The sequence below is a fragment of the Neophocaena asiaeorientalis genome, unplaced genomic scaffold (genome assembly GCF_003031525.2).
Source record: "Neophocaena asiaeorientalis asiaeorientalis breed wild unplaced genomic scaffold, Neophocaena_asiaeorientalis_V1.1 scaffold912, whole genome shotgun sequence".
NCBI classification, from domain to species: domain Eukaryota; kingdom Metazoa; phylum Chordata; class Mammalia; order Artiodactyla; family Phocoenidae; genus Neophocaena; species Neophocaena asiaeorientalis.
The window spans coordinates 484,650-498,884 of NW_020175052.1; positions in this window are offsets into that span (position 1 = coordinate 484,650).

The following is a 14,235-nucleotide window of genomic DNA, read 5'->3' on the forward strand; positions in this document are numbered from 1 at the left end:
GCCTGGCCTCATCAGAACCTCTAGTGGAATGATGGATGTGTCCTGGCAGGGGGCAAAGTGGGGCAAATCCAGGAGCAGCAAGAAAGGGAGGCAGCGTGAGAGAAGTCCATGAGCAAGTATCAGGGTTCAATCACCAAGGTGGAGTTTGGGGATCTCCTTCCCACACAGGGGGCAAGGGAGTGTCGAGAGTGAGATAGGGCAATAACTCCCAAATGACTGGGATACTGGGCAGGTTACCAAGAAGAAGCCCTCACCTCATTCAACAAATATTTTGTGAACAACCACTATGTATCGGGCATTGTTTTGAAGGTTGGGGAAACAGCAATGACAAAATTAAACATAGTTCCTACCCTCATGGACCTTATAATCTAGCGAGGAAGACAGATCATAATTAAATAATCCCAGAATTTGACTCATGACATGTGCTATGAGGAAAAGGTACAAGGGGCTTTAAGGATGCACAACAGTGAGCCTTCGCTGGGTCTGGGAGGTCAAAAGCGTTGCTGAGGGAGGGGCATTTAGGTTGAGCTCTGAAGGATGAGCTGGCTACCCGAAAGACATTCACCAGAGAGAAAAAACCTCAAAGAAGAGGGAAATCAGCATGTGCTGAGCAGTCCTGCATTCAATAAGTATTGATTAAGAACCCACTATATGCTGGCATTTAGGATACATTAGTGAACAAAAAGGCAAAGATCCCTGCCCTCATGGAACTTATATGTTTGCAGAATGTGAAAGTGGAAAACACATAGGGTGAAAACTGGGCGATGCTAATCACCTCGAGGTGGCCAAATATAAATGGGAGAGCTTGGAGATTAGGCTGCAGGGTGGGAGGGGGCCGGACTACAAAGACTTTTTCATCACCCAGAGGAGAATTAGATCACAAGGAGCCCACTTCCCTGGATTCTGCAAAGACAAGGGCAGCATCTTACTCATCTCTGTATCTCCAGCACTTAATACAGTGCCTGACAGATGACAACTGTTCAGCACAGGAATGAATGAATGACCTTAGACAGGCCGGTGAACAATGAGAAGTACATTTTAGAAAGATAACCTTTGGTGGGAGGGAGATAAATTAGAAGTTTGGGATTAACATATACACACTACTGTGTATAAAACAGATGAACAACAAGGACCTACTATATAGCACAGGAAACTATATGCAGTGTCTTGTAATAACCTATAATGGAAAAGAATCTGAAAAGTTGCTGTACACCTGAAGCTAACACAACATTGTAAATTAACTATACTTCCATTTTAAAAAAGAGACTGAAAAAAAAAAGATAATCATGTAATACAGAAGATGGGATTGAGACAAGGAGACCAGCTAGAAGGAATTGCAGTTGTCTAGATCGGTAGTTGTCATATGGGTTTGCCTGTTTATTTATAAATTGTATACCTCAGTATCACAATACTGAGATAGTCATTACTAAAACACACATAAAAATAGGAATTTTATTATTTTCTTCCTCCGCTACAGTGGAGATTGTTCTGGAGACCAGTGCTCTAGATGATGAGGATTGAGTAGTGAAAGAGGCAAAGAAGATGGAGATGGAGAGGGGTGTGTTTGAGGACAAGTGGGGGTCTGTGTCCCACACAGCACAAGAGCTGGACAGCGGCCAGCCCTGACGAGGAGGAACATACATGGATAGAAAACAGCGCTGAACTGCTGCTCCAACAAATTCTACTGTCTGACCCACGTGGAGGAATCTGGTCAAACACACCTCAGCCAGGATTAGTTGGTGTTTGGTAGGATAACCTGAGGGTGCGGTAAGAAGGGAGAAGAAGGGAAGGTGTCTAGAAGAAATGTGGTTGAGGCCAAAGCAAATCCAGAGAAGGTAACGGCCTTCTGCCGAGGGTGTTTACTGACCTGGATCTACCTGTGAGTGGAAATCTCACCTGGGGCCTCAAGCTGTGAAATCAATTTACAGTTTATTCCCTCTAGTCATGAAGTCAAGAGGGGCAATAGCCAGAAGGCCCATCCACGCTGATGGTTCATCCACTCTGGAAAGTCTTATAGGCAGAAATAGTATTTTCTCTGTCTGCCCAGACTCCCACTGCCCATCACCTACCCTGGTGATGATGATCACTGCCATTTAATGAGTATCCACCATGTGCCAGGCATTGACTTAGGAAATTTATGTTTAGTTAACGCTCACAGCAGCCCCGTGAAGGAGACATTGTGCTCTCCCTGTCCTCATGCTGTAGATAAGGAAAATGAGGATTAGGGACAACGACATTGTACCACCGGTACTTGTCCAAACTGAGATTAGAACCCAGGTATGTCTGACTCCAACTGCATTCGCTTTTCACTATACCTGCCTCTGCCTCATGTAGTTACTGGGAGCTGTGGGTTCTGGTCCTAGCCTCCCTTTTTGACCTCATCAATCCCCATGCCTGCCCTCCCAGGTGCTATGCTCTGCCGCACTAAACTTCCTGCTGCTCCCTTACACACCATCTTCTTCATCATGCGTCTCAAGTTTAATGCCAGTGCTGTGGGTCCACAGACCACGTTTTGAATAACAAGGACCTAGAAACTCACGACAAATGCAGAATCTCATTTCTGCCCCACCTCAGACCTACTGAATCAGAATCTTTAACAAGATCCCCAGGGGCTTTATATGTGCATTATAATTTAAGAAGCATTGGTCTCAACCTGAAATACCCTTTCCTTAGTTCTGCACCAGACCACCCTTTACTCTTTTGAGCATTTACTATGTGCTAGGCACGGTGCTTAGAACTGAAGACACAAAGTCAAATTAAATATGAGGCATAAACTTAAGATGATGATAATGTATCCATGAGAAAGACATGTAAATAAACAGTATTTTTTAAAGGGTGAGTGCTCTGAACAAGGTAAGGGTAAGAACAGGATGTAGCATTTTCCATACCTCACTATCTCTAAGCACCATCATAATACCAGATACCAAGAAAAGGTCAATGATATTTCTGTAAGAAAGTAATGGACACATATACTCTACCAAACGTAAGGTAGATAGCTAGTGGGAAGCAGCTGCATAGCACAGGGATATCAGCTCGGTGCTTTGTGACCGCCTGGAGGGGTGGGATAGGGGGGGTGGGGGGAGGGAGGGAGACGCAAGAGGGAAGAGATATGGGAACATATGTATATGTATAACTGATTCACTTTGTTATAAAGCAGAAACTAACACACCATTGTAAAGCAATTATACCCCAATAAAGATGTTAAAAAAAAAAAGAAAGTAAAGGGGGGAAGGTAAGACATAGAAAAGGAAGGAAAGAGAAATGATAGAAGGAATTACAATAAACTATAATTTCTAGGGACTTCCCTGGAGGTCCAGCGGTTAGGACTCTGTACTTCCACTGCAGGGGGCACGGGTTAGATCCCTGGTCTGGAAGATCCAGCAAGCCACTCAGCACGGCCTAAAAAAGACAAATAAATAAAATAAACTATAATTTCTAAAATGACAACTCGAACAAGATATACCCATCAGTGACTTCCCCAAGGGGCATCTTCACTTGAACACTTGATATCCTGATAAAAAGATCACTGTAGACCCCAATCCACCAAACTCTCCTTTACTCATGTGATTCATTTGGACAATGGTGTTATCATTCAGTAAACAATTAGCCTACAAATCTGGATTTATCCTTGACTCTTCCTTCTCCTTTGATCTTTCTATAAAGCTATTAAAAACTGCTATTGTTCTATTCATTCATGTATTAGTTACTCAGTGTCCAAGGAATGTTCTGAGTAGGAGGTCAGGGTTGAAAAGATCATTTCTAGCTGAAGTGCTTGCAGAATTTCTCATGAGAATCAGGAAGTCAGAGCGTGTGGTCAGAGAGAGATCTGAATCCTGGCCCAGCCACTTGCTAGCTGTGACGTTAGGGCAGTCCCCTAACCACTGTCTGTAAAAGAGCATAACGATATTACCTCACAGACTTAGATAAGGAATCAGTGAGACATACACCACTGTTATTATTATCATTGTCATGGAGCAGGGTGGGATATGAACATGCAGTTGATGACATAGCTTAAACAAAGAGAAGAGGAAAGGATGGAGACCTATTAAGGGAATGGTGAGCCATCTGCTTGGCCTGAGGCCCAGGGTATAATAGAAGCAGAGGGAAAAAAGGCTAGAACAGCTTCTTGGGGTCCCATCATGGTGTACTTCGCTACCAAGTCAAGAGATCTGTGGTGAATTTGATAGTAAAAAAAAAAAACACTGAACGTTTCTACAATAGAGGGAATCATGATAAAAATTTGCTCTGCCTTGACGTGTGGGAGGAGAGTGGCAAAGATAGAGATGGAAGAACCTTCAGGTAAAACAGGGTGGTTGAGATTGGTTCAAAATGGTGGAGTAGAAGGACGTGTGCTCACTCCCTCTTGCGAGAACACCAGAATCACAACGAACTGCTGAACTATCATTGACAGGAAGACACTGGAACTCACCAAAGACAAAGGAGAAGCCACAATGAGACGGTAGGAGGGGCGCAATCACAGTAAAATCAAATCCCATAACGGCTGGGTGGGTGACTCACAGACTGGAGAACACTTATACCACAGAAGTCCACCCACTGGAGTGAAGGTTCTGAGCCCCATGTCAGGCTTCCCACCTGGGGGTCCAGCAATAGGAGGAGGAATTCCTAGAGAATCAGATTTTGAAGGCTAGTGGAATTTGATTGCAGGACTTCAACAGGACTGGGAGAGAGAAAGACTCCACTCTTGGAGGGCACACACAAAGTAAGTGTGCACATCAGGACTCAGGGGAAGGAGAAGTGACCCAATTAGGAGACTGAACCAGACCTACCTTCTAGTGTTGGAGGATCTCCTACAGAGGCAGGGGGTGGCTGTGGCTCACCACAGGAACAAGGACACTGGCAGCAGAAGTTCTGGGAAGTACTCCTTGCCATGAGCCCTCCCAGAGTTCCCCATTAGCCCCACCAAAGAGCCAAATAGGCTCCAGTGCTGGGTCACCTCAAGGCAAACAACCAAATGGGAGGGAACTCAGCCCCACCCATCAGCAGACAAGTGGAATAAAGTTTTACTGAGCTATGCCCACCAGAGCAAAACCCAGATCTACCCACCACCAGTCCCTCCCATAACGAAGCTTGCACAAGCCTCTTAGATAGCCTCATCCACCACAGGGCAGACAGCAGAAGCAAGAAGAACTACAATTCTGCAGCCTGTGGAATGAAAACCACATTCAAAGAAAGATAGACAGAATGAAAAGGCAGAGGACTATGTACCAGATGAAGGAACAAACTAAAACCCCAGTAAAACAACTAAATGAAGTGGAGATAGGCATAAATGCACAAGCATTTGCATTATAGGGGTCCCAGAAGGAAAAGAGAGAGAGAAAGTACCCGAAAAAATATTTGAAGGGATTATAGTTGAAAACTCCCCAAACATGGGAAAGGAAATAGCCACCCAAGTCCAGGAAGTACAGAGAGTCCCAGGCAGGATAAACCCAAGGAGAAACACGCCGAGACACATAGTAATCAAACTGACAAAAATTAAAGAGAAAGAAAAATTATTGAAAGCAACAAGGGAAAAAAACCAAATAACATACAAGGGAACTCCCATTAGGTTAACAGCTGATTTCTCAGCAGAATCTCTACAAGCCAGAGGGGACTGGCATGATATGTTTAAAGTGATGAAAGGGAAGAACCTACAACCAAAATTACTCTACCTGACAAGAATCGCATTCAGATTTGAAGGAGAAATCAAAAGCTTTACAGACAAGCAAAACCTAAGAAAATGCAACACCACGAAACCAGCTCTACCACAAATGCTAAAGGAACTTCTCTAAGTGGGAAACAGAAGAGAAGAAAAGGACCTACAAAAACAAACCCATAACAATTAAGAAAATGGTAATAGGAACATACATATCAATAATTACCTTAAATGTGAATGGATTAAATGTTCCAACCAAAAGACACAGGCTTGCTGAATGGATACAAAAACAAGACTCATCTATATGCTGTCTACAGGAGACCCACTTCAGACCTAGGGACACATACAGACTGAAAGTGAGGGGATGGAAAAAGATATTCCATGCAAATGGAAGTCAAAAGGAAGCTGGAGTAGCAGTACTCATACTGGATAAAATAGACTTTAAAATAAAGAATGTTACAAGAGACAAGGAAGGACACTACATAATGATCAAGGGATCAATCCAAGAAGAAGATATAACAATTATAAATATATATGCACCCAACATAGGAGCACCTCAATAAGGCAACTGCTAACAGCTGTAAAAGAGCAAATCGACGGTAACACAATAATAGTGGGGGACTTTAACACCTCACTTACACCAATGGACAGATCATCCAGACAGAAAATTAATAAGGAAAAACAAGCATTAAATGACACAACAGACGAGATAGATTTAATTGATATTTATAGGACATTCCATCCAAAAACAGCAGATTACACTTTCTTCTCAAGTGCACATGGAACGTTCTCTAGGATAGATCACATCTTTGGTCAAAAACCAAGCCTTGGTAAATTTAAGAAAATTGAAATCATATCAAGCATCTTTTCCGACCACAACGCTATGAGATTAGAAATCAATTACAGGGGAAAAAATAAATACAAACACATGGAGGCTCAACAATATGTTACTAAATAACCAAGAGATCACTGAAGAAATCAAAGAGGAAATCAAAAATTCCCTAGAGACAAATTACAATGGAAACACGACGATCCAAAACCTATGGAATGCAGCAAAAACAGTACTAAGAGGGAAGTTTATAGCAATTTAATCCTACCTCAAGAAACAAGAAAAATCTCAAATACACAATCTAACCTTACACCTAAAGGAACTAGAGAAAGAAGAACAAACAAAACCCAAAGTTAGTAGAAGGAAAGAAATCATAAAGATCAGAGCAGAACTAAATGAAATAGAAACAAAGAAAACAATAGCAAAGATCAATAAAACTAAAAGCTGGTTCTTTGAGAAGATAAACAAAATTGATGAACCTTTAGCCAGACTCATGAAGAAAAAGAGGGAGAAGACTCAAATCAATAAAACTAGAAATGAAAAAGGAGAAGTTACAACTGACACCACAGAAATACAAAACATCATAAGAGACGGCTACAAGCAACTCTATACGAATACAATGGACAACCTGGAAGAAACGGACAAATTCTTAGAAAGGGATAACCTTCCAAGACTGAACCAGGAAGAAATAGAAAATATGAACAGACCGATCACAAGCACTGAAATTGAAACTGTGATGAAAAATTTTCCAACAAACAAAAGTCCAGGACCAGATGACTTCATAGGTGAATTCTATCAAACATTTAGAGAGGAACTAACACCCATCCTTCTCTAACTCTTCCAAAAATTTGTAGAGGAAGGAACACTCCCAAACTCATTCTATGGGGCCACCATCACCCTGATACCAAAACCAGAAACAGATACTACAAGAAAAGAAAATTACAGACCAATAACATTGATGAATATAGATGCAAAAATCCTCATCAAAATACTAGCAAACAGAATCCAACAGCACATTAAAAGGATCATACACCATGATCAAGTGGGATTTATCCCAGGGATGCAAGGATTCTTCAATATATGCAAATCAATCAGTGTGATACACCATATTAACAAACTGAAGAATAAAAACCATACGATCATCTCAATAGATGCAGAAAAAGCTTTTGACAAAATTCAACACCCAGTTATGATAAATAATTTCCAGAAAGTGGGCACAGAGGGAACCTACCTCCACATAATAAAGACCATATATGACAAACCCACAGCAAACATCATTCTCAATGGTGAAAAACTGAAAGCATTTCCTCTAAGATCAGGAACAAGACAAGGATGTCCACTCTCGCCACTATCATTTAACATAGTTTTGGAAGTCCTAGCCACGGCAATCTGAGAAGAAAAAAAAGAAAAGGGATACAAATTGGAAAAGAAGAATTAAAACTCTCACTTTTTACATGTGATATGATATTATACATAGATTATCCTAAAGATGCTACCAGAAAACTATTAGAGCTAATCAATGAATTTGGTAAAGTTGCAGGATACAAAATTAATGCACAGAAATCTCTGGTATTCCTATACACTAACAACAAAAGATCAGAAAGAGAAATTAAGGAAACAATCCCATTCACCATTTCAATAAAAAGAATAAAATACCTAGGAGTAAACCTGCCTAAGGAGGTAAAATACCTATACTCAGAAGCATATAAGACACTGGTGAAAGAAATCAAAGATGAAACAAACAGATGGAGAGATATACCATATTCTTGGACTGGAAGAATTAATATTGTGAAAATGACTCTACTACCCAAAGCAATCTACAGATTCAATTCAATCCCTATCAAATTACCAGTGGCATTTTTTACAGAACTAGAACAAAAAATTGTAATAATTTGTATGGAGACACAAAGACCCCAAATAGCTAACGCAGTCTTGAGGGAAAAAAACGGAGCTGGAGGAATCAGACTCCCTGACTTCAGACTATATTAAAAAGCTACAGTAATGAAGACAATATGGTACTGACACAAAAACAGAAATGTAGATCAATGGAACAGGCTAGAAAGCCCAGACGTAAACCCATGCGCCCAAGGTCAACTAATCTAGGACAAAGGAGGCAAGGATATACAATGGAGAAAAGACAGTCTCTTCAATAATTGGTGCTGGGAAAACTGGACAGCTACATGTAAAAGAATGAAATTAGAACACTCCCTAACACCATACACAAAAATAAACTCAAAATGGATTAAAGACTTAAATGTAAGACCAGACACTATAAAACTCTTAGAGGAAAACATAGGAAGAACACTCTTTGGCATAAATCACAGCAAGATCTTTTTTGACCCACCTCCTAGAGTAATGGAAACAAAAACAAAAATAAACAAATGGGACCTAATGAAACTTAAAAGCTTTTGCACAGTAAAGGAAACTATAAAATATGTGGAATCTAGAAAAATGGTACAGATGAACTGGTTTGAAAATCAGAAAGAGAGACACAGATGTAGAGAACAAACATATGGGCACCAAGGGGGGAAAGTGGGTGGGGGGATAGGATTAATTGGGAGATTGGGATTGACATATATACACTAATAAGTATAAAATAGATAACTAATAAGAACCACCAATAAAGATATTAATTAAAAAAAGAACCTGAACCTGCTGTATAAAAAATAAATAAATAAAATAAAATTCAAAAGAAACCTGAACACAAAAAATAAAATAGAGGCTTCCGGGAAGATGGCGGAAGAGTAAGATGCGGAAATCACCTTCCTCCCCACAGATACAGCAGAAATACATCTACACGTGGAACAACTCCTACAGAACACCTACTGAAAACGGACTTGAGGATATGGGGAGGGGGAAGGGTGAGCTGTGACAAAGCGAGAGAGAGGCATGGACATATATACACTACCAAACGTAAGGTACATAGCTAGTGGGAAGCAGCCGCATGGCACAGGGAGATCAGCTCGGTGCTTTGTGACCACCTGGAGGGGTGGGATGGGGAGGGTTGGAGGGAGGGAGACACAAGAGGGAAGAGATATGGGAACATATGTATATGTATAACTGATTCACTTTGTTATAAAGCTGAAACTAACACACCATTGTAAAGCAATTATACTCCAATAAAGATGTAAAAATATATAAGTAAGTAAGTAAATAAATAAATAAATGAAATAAAAAGAAACAGGGTAGTCATGATGCGACACTGGATTGCTGGATGAGAGGTGTCAACTCACTGAGATGAAGAAACTGGAAGTATGTCCGAACGGAAACATCCAGTAGTAGGCAGATGGACATGCTAGCCTTGAGTTCAGGAAATGTTTGGGCTGGAGGGACAGACTTGGAAGACATCATAGAAAATAATAGTTAAAACCAATATCAATGGTTTATGCCCTGCAGGAGTTCAGACAGGGAAGGAGGGACCCTCAGAAAATACCCTGTGGGTACCAGGGAAAACAAGAGGGATCAGAGAAGCCAAGAGGAGAACTGGGATTTGTAGAATCATGGAATTAAAAGAATAGCATCAAGTCCTGCAGATAAAGACTAAGAAAAGGACTCTGTGGCAGAGACAGGCACGAGTGACCTTCAACAGGACAGCTCACAGACGAGGGCATTCTTGGTAGTCTCTGCAGCCTACTGTAATGTGAGGCTGGTGGGAAAAGCTTGATAAATATTGGCTACCTGAAGCAGCTGCCATACCTTGGGCTCAACGCATTTAGCAAAGCAGTCAGAGTCCATTGCCAGGGTCCACCTCCTGTAGAGCTTCTTAGCCTAGCCTGGAAGGGAAATTGGTTGCTCTGACTTGAAGTGGTTGTTGGAGGAGTTCACCCCAAAAAGAGTTGTTTCTTTAATCCTGTTCTCTTGGACATTGAGGATTCATTTAACTCCTTGCCTGCCTTCAGACCATATAAGCGAGATAGAAATTATCCCCCTTTTTAGCAGTTCCAGAGGTAATTTCCCAACAAATTTGGTAGTCTGTTCTACAGTCTCTGAAAACCCTTGCCAAGGTCAACTAGAGGATAGGCCTTTGTGGCCCAAAGTTTCTAAAAAGCTCACTTGACAAATTGAGTAATGAGTCAACTGATAGGAAAAATTAAGTCAGAGATTGCCCTGCTTCTGGAAAGATGGAGCATGGGGTCATTGGAGGCTGAGGGAATGGATTGTAAAGGGGGTGCAGAGGCCAGCATCCTGGAGAGTGTGCTCTAGGGCTCTAACTCAGGGATCTGAGGGGCTCTCTCATGCTCAAGAATATCACAAGCATGAAGTACAAAGGAGTATTTGTGCTGTGCCCTGAGAATAAACTCAAATGAAGTTATTCACAAGGAATGATTGTCATCCAGGTCCTGTCATTGAAGTTTTTCCATTTCTTGGTGCCTAGAACTGATAACCCTTGAGAGGAGATTTCGTGCTCAAAGACAAAGGGCATCACTTTCACATCCAGGAGGGATGTTGGGAGGAAAGACGGTGGGAAGACAAAGAGGTACCATGCAGAAAGAAGTAGATTAAAAAAATATGCTCATTGTAGGTAAGGAGACAGAGCTTATAGTTAAGTTATGGAAAATAGTATTTTACCAGATTAAAAAAATAAATTTAGTCATTCAAACATTTATTGAGCGGCTCCTAGGTGCCAGACACTAGGCTGGACAACAGGGCATGATGACACATCCCCTTGAGGAGTGTACAGCCTATTGAGGGAGACAAGTGTGAGCAAACAACTGCGAAACAGCAGGAAAGGTGCTCACAGAGGCAGGTACAGGATGCTAATAGAGGCAGGGAAGACTTACTTCACCAGGAAAGAAACTTAAAAGAGCAGGACAGAGACATTGTTGTACTCCTGAAGACTTTGGTTTGAGCTACCTGTAGCGGCCCACTGGCATTTGCAGACTGAATGTTCATGGATGAAAATAGTCTCCACTGAGTGATCTGAAAGGTCCCTGTAGTGAGGTAATTTGCTGAGACACAAATCTGAATGGCCTGCTAGGAGGCCAGAGTGTACTTGCCAGCCATTTAGTTAGTGAATGAATCACACCCAACACCTGGCATTTGTGCCCCAGCACAGCTTAGCTCTTCTCATTGACATCTATGTAGTAATTCTCATACTTTGATTGACTTTTTTTTTCTTTGCAGCGTCAGAAGAATATGGAGTTAATAAGGTACAGATGTAATGAAGTAAAGAGTTTATTTTAATGGCAAAATTTATTTAAGTAGCTTTTGAAATTACCTTGGCACCATATTTATAGAACCATTATGAGTCTAAAACTGATCCCTTATATTTTTCAGTTACACTTTACTGCTCTTTATAGTGAAAATTATATGTCATGGTGACATTCATGATTCTGGATACTCATGAAGGTCATGGATGAACCCTTTGAGAATGTCAAGGGTCCACGTCTGTGAATGATGAGTTATACTTTATTGGCACTCTACTGGACATAACATGGTCTCATTTTAAGTTTGAAAAGTAAGATATAGTCTCCTTTATATGATTTTCCTATAATTTGGAGAAGGCTACTATTGCCCTTCCTTATTTATGCAGGCATACCATGTATTACCAGAAGACAAAGGATAACATTTATCCACAAAACTGCAGCCTGACAAGCAACTCAAATCAACAAAGATAACTAAATTCCCCCAGTTAAATGCTTTTCTCTTGGTCTATTTCTTGGAACTTAATAACCCCTGAAACTCAAACTCTGGCTCCCTCCCCAAAATACACTCCATGTACCTCAAACTTAACATGACAACACACAACCTCAATCTGCTTCCACTTCTGTCACCTTGTTTTGGCTATTAGGATCACATGTATTTAACTGAGGCTGGAAAACTCAGAGTTGACCAGACTCTTCCCCCAGCATCTCCTCAGTTACCAAGTAAATCAGTTTTACCTCTTAAATGACTCTCAAAAGCAGTCAGGCCTCTCCAGTCCCATGGCACTGCTCTAGCTCAGGGCCAAATCATCTGTCATCACAATATCCTGACACAGTGCCTCTAACCTGTCCTTCCTCTATCCTCCAAATTGATAGAGAGTAATTTTTCTCAAAATGCTAATCTTGCATTCATTAGTTTCCAATGAAGATCAAAATATGGTCCCATCAATAGCTGGTTCCTGGCCAGTGAGCCTGATGCCAATGGTCTACACATAACACTGAGAACTGCATTGACTGTGAGCTGTTTATGTCCCTAAACATGCTGTGTTCTTTCATACTTCTGTGCATTTTTGCATTTGCCCACCTCTCGTCCTGCGCTGCCCTTTCACTCTTCTACTCTTAGTGAGCCTCTTATCGGACCTTCCAGATCCAGCTCAGATGCCACTACTTCAAGAGAGCCACATGTAAATCTCTCAGTGGCTCTCCTATCTGGGTTCCTGTGCCCCTGAATACACACTATTAAAGCATGTGTCATAGTTTACAGCGACAAACTGTTCACAAGGTTATCTTCTCCAGTGATCCACAAGCTCTTGTCTTTGAATCCTAGTACTCAGCACAATCCTTGACTGCTTGGCTCCTGCCAGGCGGTCATTGTTTGCTGAATGAAAGGATCAGTGATTGAGATCGGTGGCTAAAACGGTAAAATGAGATAAGCATGTTATCAAAGGGCAAAACTGCTTTTTTGTTAATTCTAAAGTGAATCAAGGTACCAGGAAAGTTAAAATAAGGATGAAGAGTGCTTTTAGATTTCAACTGACTTTTAAATTACTCATCACATCTGTCCTAGCTAAAGACTAACTCTAGCCAGCCTCCTGTGCAGCCTGTTAAGTCAGAATATTTCACATTTGGACACCAGATCCAGCAAATGCTCAATGATCATGGAAGAAATACTTAAAGAGAAGCTATTGGCTTTGAAAATACAAATGTTAAAAAAACTGCCCAATAAGACCATTTGCTAATTTTTTTCCTGTTTGGCATTTTAGAAGACAATATTAGACACAGGGCATCATACTGTACACGATGTCCAGTATCTGTGGTGGCAGTTTCTACAGGACAATTACAGTGAGGCTTTTTCTGTTCACTCATTCATTCATTCACAGACAACTGTTGCACAGCTACTATGTGCTAGTCACCATGCCGTGCCCTGGACAAGCGAAGAAAAGAATAGGTCCTAAGATTCCAGGCTTTCTGTAGGCCAGATGGATTACTACAAACAGGTACCCTGGACATGTATCATTAAGCAGTTACTATTTAAATCCAGCCCGGTTCCAAAAATGTTCTCAAGTTCTCCTTGTACTTAACAGGTCACAGGTTACCTTGGGTAACCTCAAGAAGGCTGCTAAGCATTCTAATCCACCTAGTCGGTTCTGCAAGGCACAACCTGTCTCAGGATGCAGCTACATTCAAAAGGCAGTGTTTAGGGTAAGTCCCTTCCTGCTCTAATTCCCCAATGTGCGGGGGTTTGTTGAAAGAGCGTTTTCTAAGAAGGAAAAGATTTGGATGAAGGCAGGCGATGAGTAAAACTGAGCTCGAGCTTCAGTCAAAACTCTTGGGAGTTTTGGTGACTTGGTGTTAGGGCACGGAAGGATTCTTTGGGTACCTTCCCCATATACAGTGGTGGAAAGAAAAGCTTCCCCAGTCAGGGAAAGACGGAAATCCACTGCATGTAGCAACATACTGGAGCCCAGACCTCAGCCAAACTCTAATTTAACAAACTACATTATAAATAACGGGCCAATCTCAGATATAGCTGCTCCCCTAACCCTCAGGCTGCCCCAAAGACTCACTGCCGGGCTCCTTCCTCGACCCTGGACAGCGCCGCGCCCTTC